Source organism: Chelonia mydas, chromosome 1 (assembly GCF_015237465.2).
Source record: "Chelonia mydas isolate rCheMyd1 chromosome 1, rCheMyd1.pri.v2, whole genome shotgun sequence".
In the NCBI taxonomy this organism is placed as follows: domain Eukaryota; kingdom Metazoa; phylum Chordata; order Testudines; family Cheloniidae; genus Chelonia; species Chelonia mydas.
In genome coordinates this window covers 145,303,551-145,316,357 of record NC_057849.1, presented here as the reverse complement: position 1 = coordinate 145,316,357, position 12,807 = coordinate 145,303,551, and the positions used below count along the sequence as shown (strand labels likewise).

Here is a 12,807-nt window from a genome sequence, read left to right as displayed (position 1 = left end):
AAGTGTGAATCATCAGTATAAAATCTATACTGGAAATTTTTTGCAGGATAAAAATGATTTTATTTAAAGCGGTAAAACTCAGATTCACAGGTTTATATTGCTGTACATTAAATGGGATACATAAAAAAAATAGAGTTGGAGTTACTTTACCTGGCTTAATATCTAGGATTAAGTTTTATATCTTATAACCAAAACTGAATGCGTTTTTAAAATGTTTTTAATTAAAGTTCATGAACAAGGTCAGCAAAGAAAACTTAGTTAAATATGCAACAAATTCAGGGAATTTGCTTGCATAGTAAAAGCTACTTAAATCAGCAGTGACTAGAGGAATTCATTCCCTTTTTCTCTTTACTGCTTTTTTAATTAATTTGGTATTCATATGCCTCCACAACTGTTCATTTTAACTGCGTTTCTGTTTGCAGCAGAACTATTCCCACTTTAGCGCCAATGGAAGCACCAAAAAAGATAGTACTGATGTCCTCTAAGCAGTGTTGTAATCTGAAAGGTTTGCTGGGGAGAAGTACCGTAGCTAAACTGTGAAATGTATTTTAAAAGTAAAGAGAATTTCTGTAGGCATTTCTGACCTTATTGTTGATGGTAGCCTTCTTTCTGAAAAGACACATGTCTTGTGATAGATGTGCGCTGAGAAAGCTGTAAAACCATATAACTTGGTCTCATTATGTCCCTAGTGTTTTCTGGTGGGGAGGAGGTGGGGGTGCTTGGGACTCCATGAGAAGGGCTAGATGTCTGAGGTTCAGTCCAGAAAAGGAGGAAGTGAAATTGGTAGATGATGGGGAAGCAAATGGGAGAATTGGAGGGGATTATATCAGTGCTCTGAATTAGGGAATTCTCACACTTGTGAAAAGATTCACAATTCTGAGGTCTTGCTAGATCCAGGGCTGCGACTCAATGCTCAGGTTGCAGCTGTAGCCAAGAGTCCTTTTGACAAGTAGAGGTTTTAAAAAAAAAAGACTGATGTGGCCACTTCTTTTTGAGGCATCAATGCCCCTGGCCGCAAGACTAGACTACCGTAATGTGATTTACATATAGCTGCACCATGAGACTACTCAGAAGCTGAAGGTGGCACAGAATGTGGTTGCCCACTTAGAAAGTGGAGCTTTGTATTGAGCACATAACTGGTGTGGTCTGAGAGCTGCATGAACAGCCGGCTGGTTTCTGAATGCAGTTCCAGCTGTTGCTTTTAGCCTATGAAGACCTAAATGGTTTAGTACCTGGCAACCTGACAGTCGCTTTTACAGTGTGAGATGACTAGTTTAAAGCTGCAAAGACGTGATTACAAAAGAAAATAAATACATAAAAATAACAATTAGGCACAATTTTGCAAATGTGGTGGGTCCCTAAAACAGTGGAATTGCCAGCAGTGTTCGGAGGCAGCAAACTACTAAGGAATTGTAAATTGTTAGCTCCTCATGGCAGAGACCTAATATGCAGTTAGGAACTGTCAGAGGGCAGAATTAAATGTACACAGGCTACTCTAAATGTGGCGTTTCCTAGCTTTCAAATATGCCACTTTGCAACCTAAACATCTTTTTATTTAATGTAATTTATTTTTTGTGTGCAATTTCCCTTGTTTTTAAGTTAAAAAAATGTTGTTATATGCAACTGTAACAACCACTGTAATGGTGTTTGGCTCAGCTCCACCCGCATTAGATGTCAAAATGAAATACCAATCAAACTAGATTGTACAGATGTTCAAAACACAATACTGCATGTTCTGTTGGGTTTTGATAGGCTCCTCAGGCATGGATCCCCTTCAGCGGGGACAGACCCACTCTACACCCATGAGCTGCACGGAATCAAGCCCCAGGCAGATGCCTAGGAGCTGGGCTCCAGCTCCCAGAGTCATGTGGCATCAGAATCTGAGCTATTGTTTTTTAAAAAATTGCTTCCAGCCTTCATGATTGTGAAGAGAATCTGGAAAATGTGAGCCAGGTGTAACTGATGTCACAGCGTCTGCCTGAATTAACAGACAGCCTCTACCAGAGGGATGAGCAGCAGCCACTAGAGCATGAGCTTCCAAATACCTGTAAATCAAAACAGATATTAGCAGCTGTTAAATCGAATTAAGAATGTCCACCTAAGGGGGTTTCACCAATTTGACTGAATACATTTAGAAAACAGTTTAGTTAAATTAGCGCAATTTTTGTATGTAATCAGGGCCATAGGTAACCTAATTATAAGTGTAATTTCTGCTTCCCTGGTAGTAATAATAATAATAATATAATATGACATTTGTGTAGGGGGGCGGTCTGCAAGTCAATCCTGCAGGCCACGGAACCAAGCTTTGTGAGGGACTTTTAGTGTTGCAGTGCACAGGCTGAGAAATCCTCATTTTGTCTTTTACCTTCCCCCAGCCCTCCCTTGGACGGGAAACTCAAGGCAAAAGAAATATGGAAAATACTCCAGCCTCTCCAGTGGCTGTATCATATTTCCACAGCTTCATTTTTAATAGGGAATCCCTTTAAAGGGGAATTTGGGGCTGCATAATTCCTGTCATCAAGGGGGAGGAACACAGGGCCTGCACTCAGATGGTCTTGACCTTCTCCCAATCTCTCAGCATCCTTGACCTATTATATGGGTGGAAAACCCTGTCCATCTCTAAAAGCACAATTGGCAAAACCTCACAGAGATTTCCTTCCATTAGCTCTGTCGTGGGAGGGGCGAATCACTAACTGCCAGTTCCGCTGGGGAAAATCATCAGATTCAGTACATTTAACAGTTTATAAGCACTGGAGTTTTTTCCTTTACAAGACAGCTTTCAAATTGTTGCATGGAGAAAAATAAGAGCAGCTCTATTTTAAGGGTAGGGGTATAATTTACTTTGGGAATACAAAGGTGAAGAATATGCTATTTCTCCATCACTGGCCTCCTGAAGGGCCAAATGCTCTCGTCTGGTGCATGTGCATTGATTTCATGGGGTTTTTTTCCTGAAGAAACTGTTTTATGGATAAAGTATTGGTCTTATGAATCAGTGAGCTGATATTGGCTTAGAAATTTATCTAAAAAAATAAGAGTCCTGGATTAATCTGATTGCACTTTAGGGATATCTAAGTCGACTCTTATATATTCAAGCTCTCGTAAAATGCCTGAGCAACAAGGGAAAATGCACCAGCTGCAAATTTTTGATTTATTTTGCTTTGAAACTTTATTTTAACGGGGGTTATTACTTTGGAGGTTATTACCATCTAAAATGAATTTTCATAGGGAAAGAAAGAGAAAGAAAAAAAGTAAAAATGGAATGGTTGGTATTGCTGTGAGTTGTTTTCTACAAAGCGAACACTGATGGCAACATTGTGTGTCAGTGGGAATGATGTGAGCCACCCTGTCCACAAACCGTAGGTTGATAAAACAAGAAACAGGCAAGCACCAATAAAAATCCTACTCTGCCTGCTGGTGATAGTTCTGCCAAAGCAAGTACTTCAGTCATTAAGGCAACATCTGCCAGTTTGTATTTTGTTTTGCTTAGCTAGATTTGCAACTGATTGCTATATGTTTACCCTTTGCTTTACCATGTTGTTTTATAACATTGAACCATAATGAAAATGACATTCTGACTCTTGTAATAGTCAAGTTTGTTAGCATTTGATGGGTGCTTCCCTTCTGACTAACTTGTTTTTTGGTAGTAGCTGAAAAGATGCACTAGCAGCATATGTGCTGATTAGTTGGGCAAGAGCCAGATTGACTTGTAAACATGTGTCTTCCTCGTCTCTTTCAGAGCATTAACTATCCCAGAAATAACTGTATTATTTACTAAAAGGCAATTAAGGAGAAAGTGGTCTGTGCTCCCTGAATTAGCAACAACAAATCAAGCAACTGAACCAAAATATACTCTTGAAAAAAAGGTGGAATGTAGGGAGCAACCATCAAAAATATTCTGGATGTAAAAATGCATATTACAGTACTATAGGGGTGTTTCTTGAGTTAGGCTAATTTCCTTCACTGCTTTTTTCTTTGTTTGGACATTAATATAGGCTCTGATTCTGTATTTAACTTTAAGCACATTTCTTCTCTAATGATCCATTCAAGCACGTGCTTTTCTTTAAGTTCCATCAGTTTCAGTGGGAAGTTAAGCAGATGCTTATGTCTGCTGAATTGGGGCCCAAGTGAGAAAATTAGTTACACTTTGTCAGCATTGGAGTTACTCGGAAGATATAGTAGAAACAAAACTGTCCTACTGAGTTAGAGCTCTGTACATCTATCATGTATCACATATCTTCAAATGTATGTCTCTTCCAGATGATCATGCATCAGGTTTCGTGGAAGTCTGATAAATTAGGTGATATGGCAGTGGTGTTAAACATTCTGGCCCACTTCAGATGCTTTTCTGACCCTTATGACAGAGTTTGCAGAATGAAAGCTTCCATCCAAAATAAAGTAACTTTCTAGCCTAGCCCTTGTCTAGTGTAAGGGATGAAAAACCAATGCACCGTTGTCGTCTTTAGTCTGCAGACAACTTGGAACAACAGCTGTTAGCTGTCACTATTCATCTCCATAGGGTTGATAACTCCTATAATTATCAAACTTTAAAAGCTAGATTTTCAAATAAATTAAGTACACAAGTGTGCATCAGATTTGCACAATTACCTTATTGTGCATGTAAATTGTGTAATTGTGTGTGCAAACAGCCAAACAAAAGGCAGAAATAGTGGTGGTACAAAAAGCACTATACACATTTTTTCATCTAGTGATGCTGGATATGACTGTAACTGAAGTTCCTGAAAAAGGGCCATACTTTAATCTTGCTCTTTGTGAAAATCTCTCATTGTTAGCAGTGGGAGGTCTGTTGTGGATCAAGAATATATGTGATCCAAAAATAGTAAACTTGGCCTTTATATAATTCAAACTGTAATTTCTTCCTCTTCACAAAGTGGGCTTGATACCCCTGCTTAACAGGTCCTCAGAAACCAGATGTGTGAAATATCTTGGCTTGTGCATTGCTGCTCCCTAGAGCCTTCTAACGAGCCTTCTCCTTGAGGCACTTTTGGTGAATCATCAGGTGGTCTGTGGGTTGATCTGAGGATGCGCTATAAGATGGTTGTGACGGGTTGGATCACAGAAAGCCCCTTGGGACTGCCAACTGATGTTCCAAGACTACTTCGTCCCTGCTTTCCCTGCCAGCTTGAGACTCCAGCACCCTGTCTTGCTGAGCCAGACATGCCAGTCTGCTCCAACACAGACCCACGGTCTGAACCACATGCCCCAAAGCTGCAGACTTAACTGAAAGCAACTTAGGAAGTGTTCCTGTCTTTAACACTCAGATGCCTAACTCCCAATAGGGTCCAAACCCCAAATAAATCCGTTTTACCCTGTATAAAGTTTATACAGGATAAACTCATAAATTGTTCTCCCTCTATAACACTAACAGAGAGATATGCACAGCTGTTTGCCACCCCCTTCCCCGGGTATTAATACATACTCTGGGTTAATTAATAAATAAAAAGTGATTTTATTCAACACAGAAAGTAGGATTTAAGGGGTTCCAAGTAGTAACAGACAGAACAAAGTGAATTACCAAGCCAAATAAAATAAAACACACAAGTCAAAGTCTAGTATAGTAATAAAACTGAATACAGATAAAATCCTCACCCAGTAAGCTTCCTTGGACAGACGAGTTTCCTTCTAGTCTGTGTCCAGCAATCACTCACACCCCTGAAGTTACTGTCCTTTGTTCCAGTTTCTTTCAGGTATCCCTGGGGATGAAGAGGCTCTCTCTTTAGCCAGCTGAAGACAAAATGGAGGGGTCTCCCAGGGGTTTAAATAGACTTTCTCTTGTGGGTGGAGACCCCATCCTCTCTCCTATGCAAAGTCCAGCTACAAAATGGAGTTTTGGAGTCACCTGGGCAAGTCACATGTCCATGCATGACTGAGTTCCTTACCAGCCAAGCCACATTCCTGGGAAAGCTCAGATGTGGATTGGCGTCTCCAAGTTCATTGTTGGCTTAAGGGCTTCTTGAATTGGGCACTTACTGAGAATAGTCTTTTCTTAGGAAGCTGACCAACTGCTTCACTAAAACCTACTTAGAATCAGACAAGTATACAGCCAATATTCATAACTTTGAATACAAAAATGATATATGTATACAAACAGGATGAATAGATTCAGTAGACCATAACCTTTACAGAGATATGTTACATGGCACATGTAGCATAAACCATATTCCAGTTATGTCATAGTCCCATAAAGCATTATGGGGTACAATGTCACAATGGTTGTTTTTAATATTTTGGTTTTAGCCTTGAGAATTACTCATCCTATAAGACTCAAGGAATTTTCCTGCATAACAGCTAACTGGAGGGAAGGGCACAGTGACTTGTCTGTCCATATTGTCAAGGCTCAATAAATAGCCTTCTTTTAAAAAAAAAAATTTGAATGTAGTGCTCATGAAAAGAGTTTGTGGGATAGCAAGGGTTACTGAAATCTTATATTTAGCCTCAGGACAAATATAGCACAGGCTGAGTCTATGCAAACTTTCCCATGTCATCTAGCCAGTGTGCCTAAAGACTGGTCTAAAGGGACCTTCTTGAGAGATAAGAGAGTACTTAATTACTGACAAAAATCACAACTTTTTGGCAGTTTCCACAGAAGCCAAGGATAATTTGCCAGGCATACTGGCATCTGGCTAGTTATCTGCTGAAAAATGGATGGAATCTATCAAACTGATTTCATATAGGACCCCAGCTGCCATCAGGTGGTGAAAGTGTGACTTGTTCTTAGAGATATTATTTTCTCATTAAAAACAAACAGCATTTCAGGCCATAGCTCCCTGAAACTGCCTCAGCAGAATCCATTCCTTATGTCAATGGAAGAATTCACATTTATACTAAAATGCCTATTGAACTCTCTGTGCACAAATAGAAGAGCAAGCCCCACCCTTGAATCATCAACAGACCAGTTTACACATGAAATTATATGATTTATACCAAAGAATCAGGATTGGTCTTAGTAGCTAAAAACTTTTGGGGGGCCAGCACTGAAGAGAGTATTTCATTGCTCAGTTTAGACCTGGAGGGGTGAGGGCATGGTGCACTCAGGGGAGGGAGCGGAACTGGGCGGGAAGAGGTAGGGCGGGGCTGGAGCCTTGGGGGAAGGAGTGGAGGGGGGCAGGACCTGGGACTGTCAAGGTTCCTTCCCCACTCTGAACTCTAGGGTACAGATGTAGGGACCTGCATGAAAACCTCCTAAGCTTACTTTTACCAGCTTAGGTTAAAACTTCCCCAAGGTACAAATTAATTTTACCCTTTGCCCTTGGATTTCCACTGCCACCACCAAACTTTATCTGGGTTCCTGAAAAAACGGAGTTTGGACACGTCTTTCCCCCCAAAATCCTCCCAACCCTTGCACCCCACTTCCTGGGGAAGGTTTGGTAAAAATCCTCACCAATTTGCATAGGTGACCACAGACCCAAACCCTTGGATCTTAGAACAATGAAAAAGCATTCAGTTTCCTTACAAGAAGACTTTTAATAGAAGTAAAAAGAAAAGAATCACCTCTGTAAAATCAGGATGGTGAATACCTTACAGGGTAATTAGATTCAAAACCTAGAGAATCCCTCTAGGCAAAACCTTAAGTTACAAAAAAGACACACAGACAGGAATATTCATTCTATTCAGCACAGCTATTTTCTCAGCCATTTAAAGAAATCATAATCTAACACATACCTAGCTAGATTATTTACTAAATTCTAAGACTCCATTCCTGTTCTGTCTCCGGCAAAAGCATCACTCAGACTGACACAGACCCTTTGTTTTTCTCCCTCCTCCCAGCTTTTGAAAGTATCTTGTCTCCTCATTGATCATTTTGGTCAGGTGCCAGCGAGGTTACCTTTAGCTTCTTAACTCTTTACAGGTGAGAGGATTTTTCCTCTGGCCAGGAGGGATTTTAAAGGGGTTTCCCTTCCCTTTATATTTATGACAGGAACCAAGCCAGAGGTCAAGCACCCCCCGGCTGTCTGGAAAGTCGGTGCCTGTGATCGTGATATTACATCCAGGATTGTGTTAAGGAACAACAAGTCTATGAACCAATAAATTTATTATAAGAGCTAATCTAGCATGGTTGGCTAGTAATATTATTTGAATAAGAGAAACAAAGAAAGATTAGAAAACATTTGAGCCAGTGCTCTTTACTGAAATGTTGGAAGCCGAAGGTTGATTCCAGGTCCTTATCCCTTTCTCTTCAAGCAGTAGGATCTAAAAATGCTTTGCAGGCAGATTGCTTAGCTTTTTGGTGTAGCTTCTTGTGCAGTCTGAAAGTGACCCTCCACCATATTTTCAAATAAAGGTGATTCCCTTTGGAACCTGTCCAGTGCCACCGGACAGCTTCCTAAGGGAATCCTCTTTATTGGGAAAAGGGTTCATGCAGCATGAGAGCCTCAAGCCTTTGAGGTTTAAAACGCGGGTATCTTTTAAGCTTCCTAAGGGATGATTAAAAGAGATAAAAGCATTCTTAGCTTTCAATGATTACTTTTTTTAAAATACAGGGCAGTTAGGCTTTAAAAAAAGATATTAAAAAGAGCTATGTGCTAGAAGGATTTTAGATACTCTGAGACCAAGTGAGTTATTCCAATAAATAACCTGCTACATTATTCTCTGTTTCAAACAAACAAACAAAACTACAAAACCTATTTAGTGATAATGAACTTTAAGGAAGCTATGGTGAAAAGTCCTTTTATTTGCTTATTTGTTTTCATAATTTGGCATTGCAGGTTCTTTTACAATGGATGAAGGATAGCTTTGTTGAATGAAAGACAGCCTAACCTGGCTTCATTGGAACACATGCTAGTATCCCATATAATACATTCAAGCTCTCCTGCTGTGATATTAATTCTCTTTCCATTGTTATTTTATTATACTTGTGCCCCTAGAAATGAGCAGAGTTGATAGCAATTTTGGCAGGATATTGAAAAATATAGATCAGGGATCGGCAATCTTTGGCACGTGGCCCGCCACGGTAAGCTGCAGGCCAATGGGGGCTGCGGGAAGCAGCGCAGGCCAAGGGATGTGCTGGCCGCCACTTCCTGCAGCCCCCATTGGCCTGGAGTGGCAAACCGCAGACAGTGGGAGCTGTGATCGGCCAAACCTGTGGACACGGCAGGAAAACAAACCAGTCCAGCCCGCCAGGGGCTTACCATGGTGAGCCGGGTGCCAAAGGTTGCCAATCCCTGCTATCGATGGTTTTGTTTTTTAATGGCCAAAATTTCTAAAAAGTAGGGGAGCCTGAAAGTCATATAACCAGCTTCCACACAGCCCTGCCTCACACTTCTAACTCCACATGAAGCTAGATTCAAGGTAAATTCACTCCTTCTGCCAGCACAGACACTCAAGGGGACTGTACATCTGTAACTTCTTCTCTTTATGCCAAGAGAACCTCAGGTGCCCAATGCTTCCCAAAATGTTTTTAGCATTGGCTGGGAAAGACAAGTCCAGGACACTCAGGACAGGTTATGATTCACCACTTCGCCTGCAGTGGCCATGCTCTTGGAATTTTTCTGGAGTTCCATGGGGAATTAAAACAATTTAAACTCCAAGGGGAATCTCAAGAGAGGACAGCAGCAGTAGTATAAGCTGCCCTCTCGCAAGGTGAATTCCTCATGTGGTACAAGGAGCCTTGCAAGTCCAGGGAGGTGTAACTTAATCATGGCTGTCATGCCAGTTAAGTAGACAAAACTGTAGACTAGCACAGCTGTTCCCAAAAATCTCTTTTGCTGCTCCCAAAGACATTCGTTCACATGGGTGTCAGATTAGTCCATGTAAACACAAACTAATTTAGCCCTTAAGTATATATGCCAACAAGCGTCATTCTTAATGTCATTGTTTTTTCAACATGTATGGCCACATGTTTGGTCCTTTTTGATAAATTCAGCTGATCTAAACAAGTTTTTTTTTTTTTTAATTTTATCATTAAGGTGAATGGTTTCATTACAGAAGCAATAGCATGGAGGGAAACAGTACTTTGTAACCATGCCTTCAGTATCCAATACAGAGAGCAAGGGAGTTATTTAAAAATAAAATAGTTACCCCTCAAAGACCATTCCTTTCATCCATGACTGTTTGTATTTTGTTTTCATTTGTCTCATTTGGTTTTTTTTTACTTTGGCCTTGAGTGAAAGAAAATGCTGCAATTTTGTCCCTATTTACCATATGCTTAACTCTATGAATGGCTTTCCCATTAATATAATTGCAGATAGAGTCCATCCTAACTCTAGTTTTTGCTGATACATTCATGCCATGCGTAATACTTTTGCACATATGGACTGATTTAGCATTCAGAAATTGGTTGAGGACAGTTAGAATTTAAAGTACCTGCTGCAGTGTAACCCAATCAAACAGTAATAATAGTTAATGGAATAGAACTGTTAAAGAAGGACAGTTTCATGTACTAGCCTCATAAAACATAAAAGTGACACAGCTCAAGCTTTGAACAAACTAATTTCAAAGGAATATTTTGTGTTTAAAATCTTACTCTTTTCCGAACAAATGTGTGGGGATTTTATGAGGAGTAGAGCAGTAAAAAGTCCAGTCAGCTGATTTCTGTTCTGAGCCTTTCTGAAAATTCAGCCTGATGGGTAGTTTTTATTCTTAAGAGTAAGATTTTCACAAGCACTCAGTATTGTCCTATGGGCCAATATTTACTGTTGACTTCAGTGGACACAAAGATCAGTGTTGAGTTCCTTTGAAAATCTCGCCCTAAACAAATGTTACTGTTAGTCTGTGGGATAATTAAACTTAGACGTCTGTTACAACTGATTATGGTCCTGAGCCAAAGCCCATTGTAATAAATTAGTCTCTTTCCATTTCTACCTTAGTGGATTTGGGTTCAAGCTCTAAGCCTTCTAAAACAACTAAATGAATGGAAATTAATAAATGTGGTCAGCCAGTGGCGTGTCAGCAGGGATTAATTTGACCTGGTGTCAATTTTCTGTTGGATTATTATGATTGCAATAACCTTGTTGTGTTTTGTTCTTTTCTTTTAATGTGTAATATTTTTTACAAAATTTAATGTCAGATTGACAGCTCTGGTACCTGATTATTTTTTAGCTTCAGAACAGTTACAGCATGGGCATGGCAAGCTTCTCTCCACTGGCTTGTCAACCACATTTAAAATGGAGCAGATAATTCATTCTGTCCATTAAATCCTGGGGGTCTCTGAAGAAATTGTCAGCAGCAGTGTCAATTTTGGTAGCGTTCTTTTTTCTTTAAAATTTGGAAACCTTTCAACCAGATTCTGAGTTTGGATCACAAGTTATTTTATGTAAGCCAACAGTCATCAGATGGCAACAACTTTAAGTTGGGCCGGAAAGAAATCAGTAACACAGAGGTGAGAGGTTCCCTCTCTCTTATTATCAATCCTCTGCTCTATGCACAGTCCCTGAGCAAATAACAAAAAAACCCAGAAGAGTACATTTGTGATCTGTCTCAAAATGTTAATAAGTGGAAAATTGAGAGGAAAAATGTGGTTAAACCGATAAGTCTCAAAGGAAGACCTGTTATAACACGTCTGATACATAATAAAGAAAAAATCCAGCAAGGAAAAGAGGATCTGCTGTAAAGGAAAAGCTCAGTGGTTTATGTAGTGTGGGCAAAGTGTTCATCCTGTTGCACAGTGTTCTGTATCAGAAACATAAGAAGAAGGCAAAATAACCCATACTGTGCCCCATAGCAATTGTAATGGAGAGAGATTTCTTCATATTCTCAGCTGCTGATCCCTTTATGCTCTGAAGCATAAGAACTGGTATCACTTGAAATTGTTACCCTAGCTAGGTTGCAGAGTAGCAGCCGTGTTAGTCTGTATTCGCAAAAAGAAAAGGAGTACTTGTGGCACCTTAGAGACTAACCAATTTATTTGAGCATAAGCTTTCATGAGCTACAGCTCACTTCATCGGATGCATTCAGTGGAAAATACTAGTTTATCTTTTCTTAGATTCTTTTCTCATTCAATATATGTAACTAGTCCTGTTTTGAATCCTGATGATTTTTTTGCCTCACTAATGTCCTGTGGCATTGAATTACCCAGGTTCATTTTATGTTGAGCAAAAAAGTATTTCATTTTTATCCGTTGGATGTGTGTTGCCTTCTCATTTTTGAGTTCCTTTTTCCACTTGCCCCAGGGTACATGGTAAAAAGAAGCCTCCTGGAATGACCTCCCTCTGCAGTGTGTCATGCTCCCCTCACCCTTTCCTCCTTTCTGTATGTTTCTTGTGTTTCCTCTCAAATATTTTACATTATTATTTTTGTCATTTACTTCAAGGAAACCAATGCATTTCTGCAGCAACAACAAAGATGTTCATGAGAATCTACTATTTTCTAACCCTTGACAGTCTCCTCGTTCATTCTGCATAGACTGTTTTTTTTTTTCTGTTTTAATTCGTCAGTTCTTTGGAGGAAGAATTGACTATATAGCTTTAATCTCATACTGCCCTGAGCCTGATCTAAAACTCAGGGCAGTATGACATTAAAACTGTATACCATGGTAGTCAATCTGAATCTTTTCATTGACTTCAATGTTACTTACAATTAACTATTAATAGCTGGCCATTACAATAGTCTTGGCCATATTCTGTTCACAGGAGATGGCATTTATACATCCCTTTGTTACCCTTGGTTCTTTCAACCCAAAGCTCTTGGTAATTTTTACTCTGCGAGGTGGTGTCAGGAAATAAATCAAGGGAGACACGGCCGTCCAACCGATAGATGGATGGCACAAACAGGACAACACAAGACTGCTTTCACTTAAAGCTAAACTTTACTTAGTCTCAAGCACTTACACACGTCCACAACAGATTAGTAAAA

At 39.8% G+C, this 12,807-nt stretch overlaps 1 protein-coding gene across 9 annotated transcripts in view; it reads left to right on the top strand.

Moving 5' to 3' along the window:
* DMD (dystrophin) overlaps positions 1-12,807 on the top strand; it is a 1,912,888-nt gene that overhangs the window by 1,482,704 nt on the left and 417,377 nt on the right. The gene's annotated exons all lie outside the window — the stretch shown is intronic.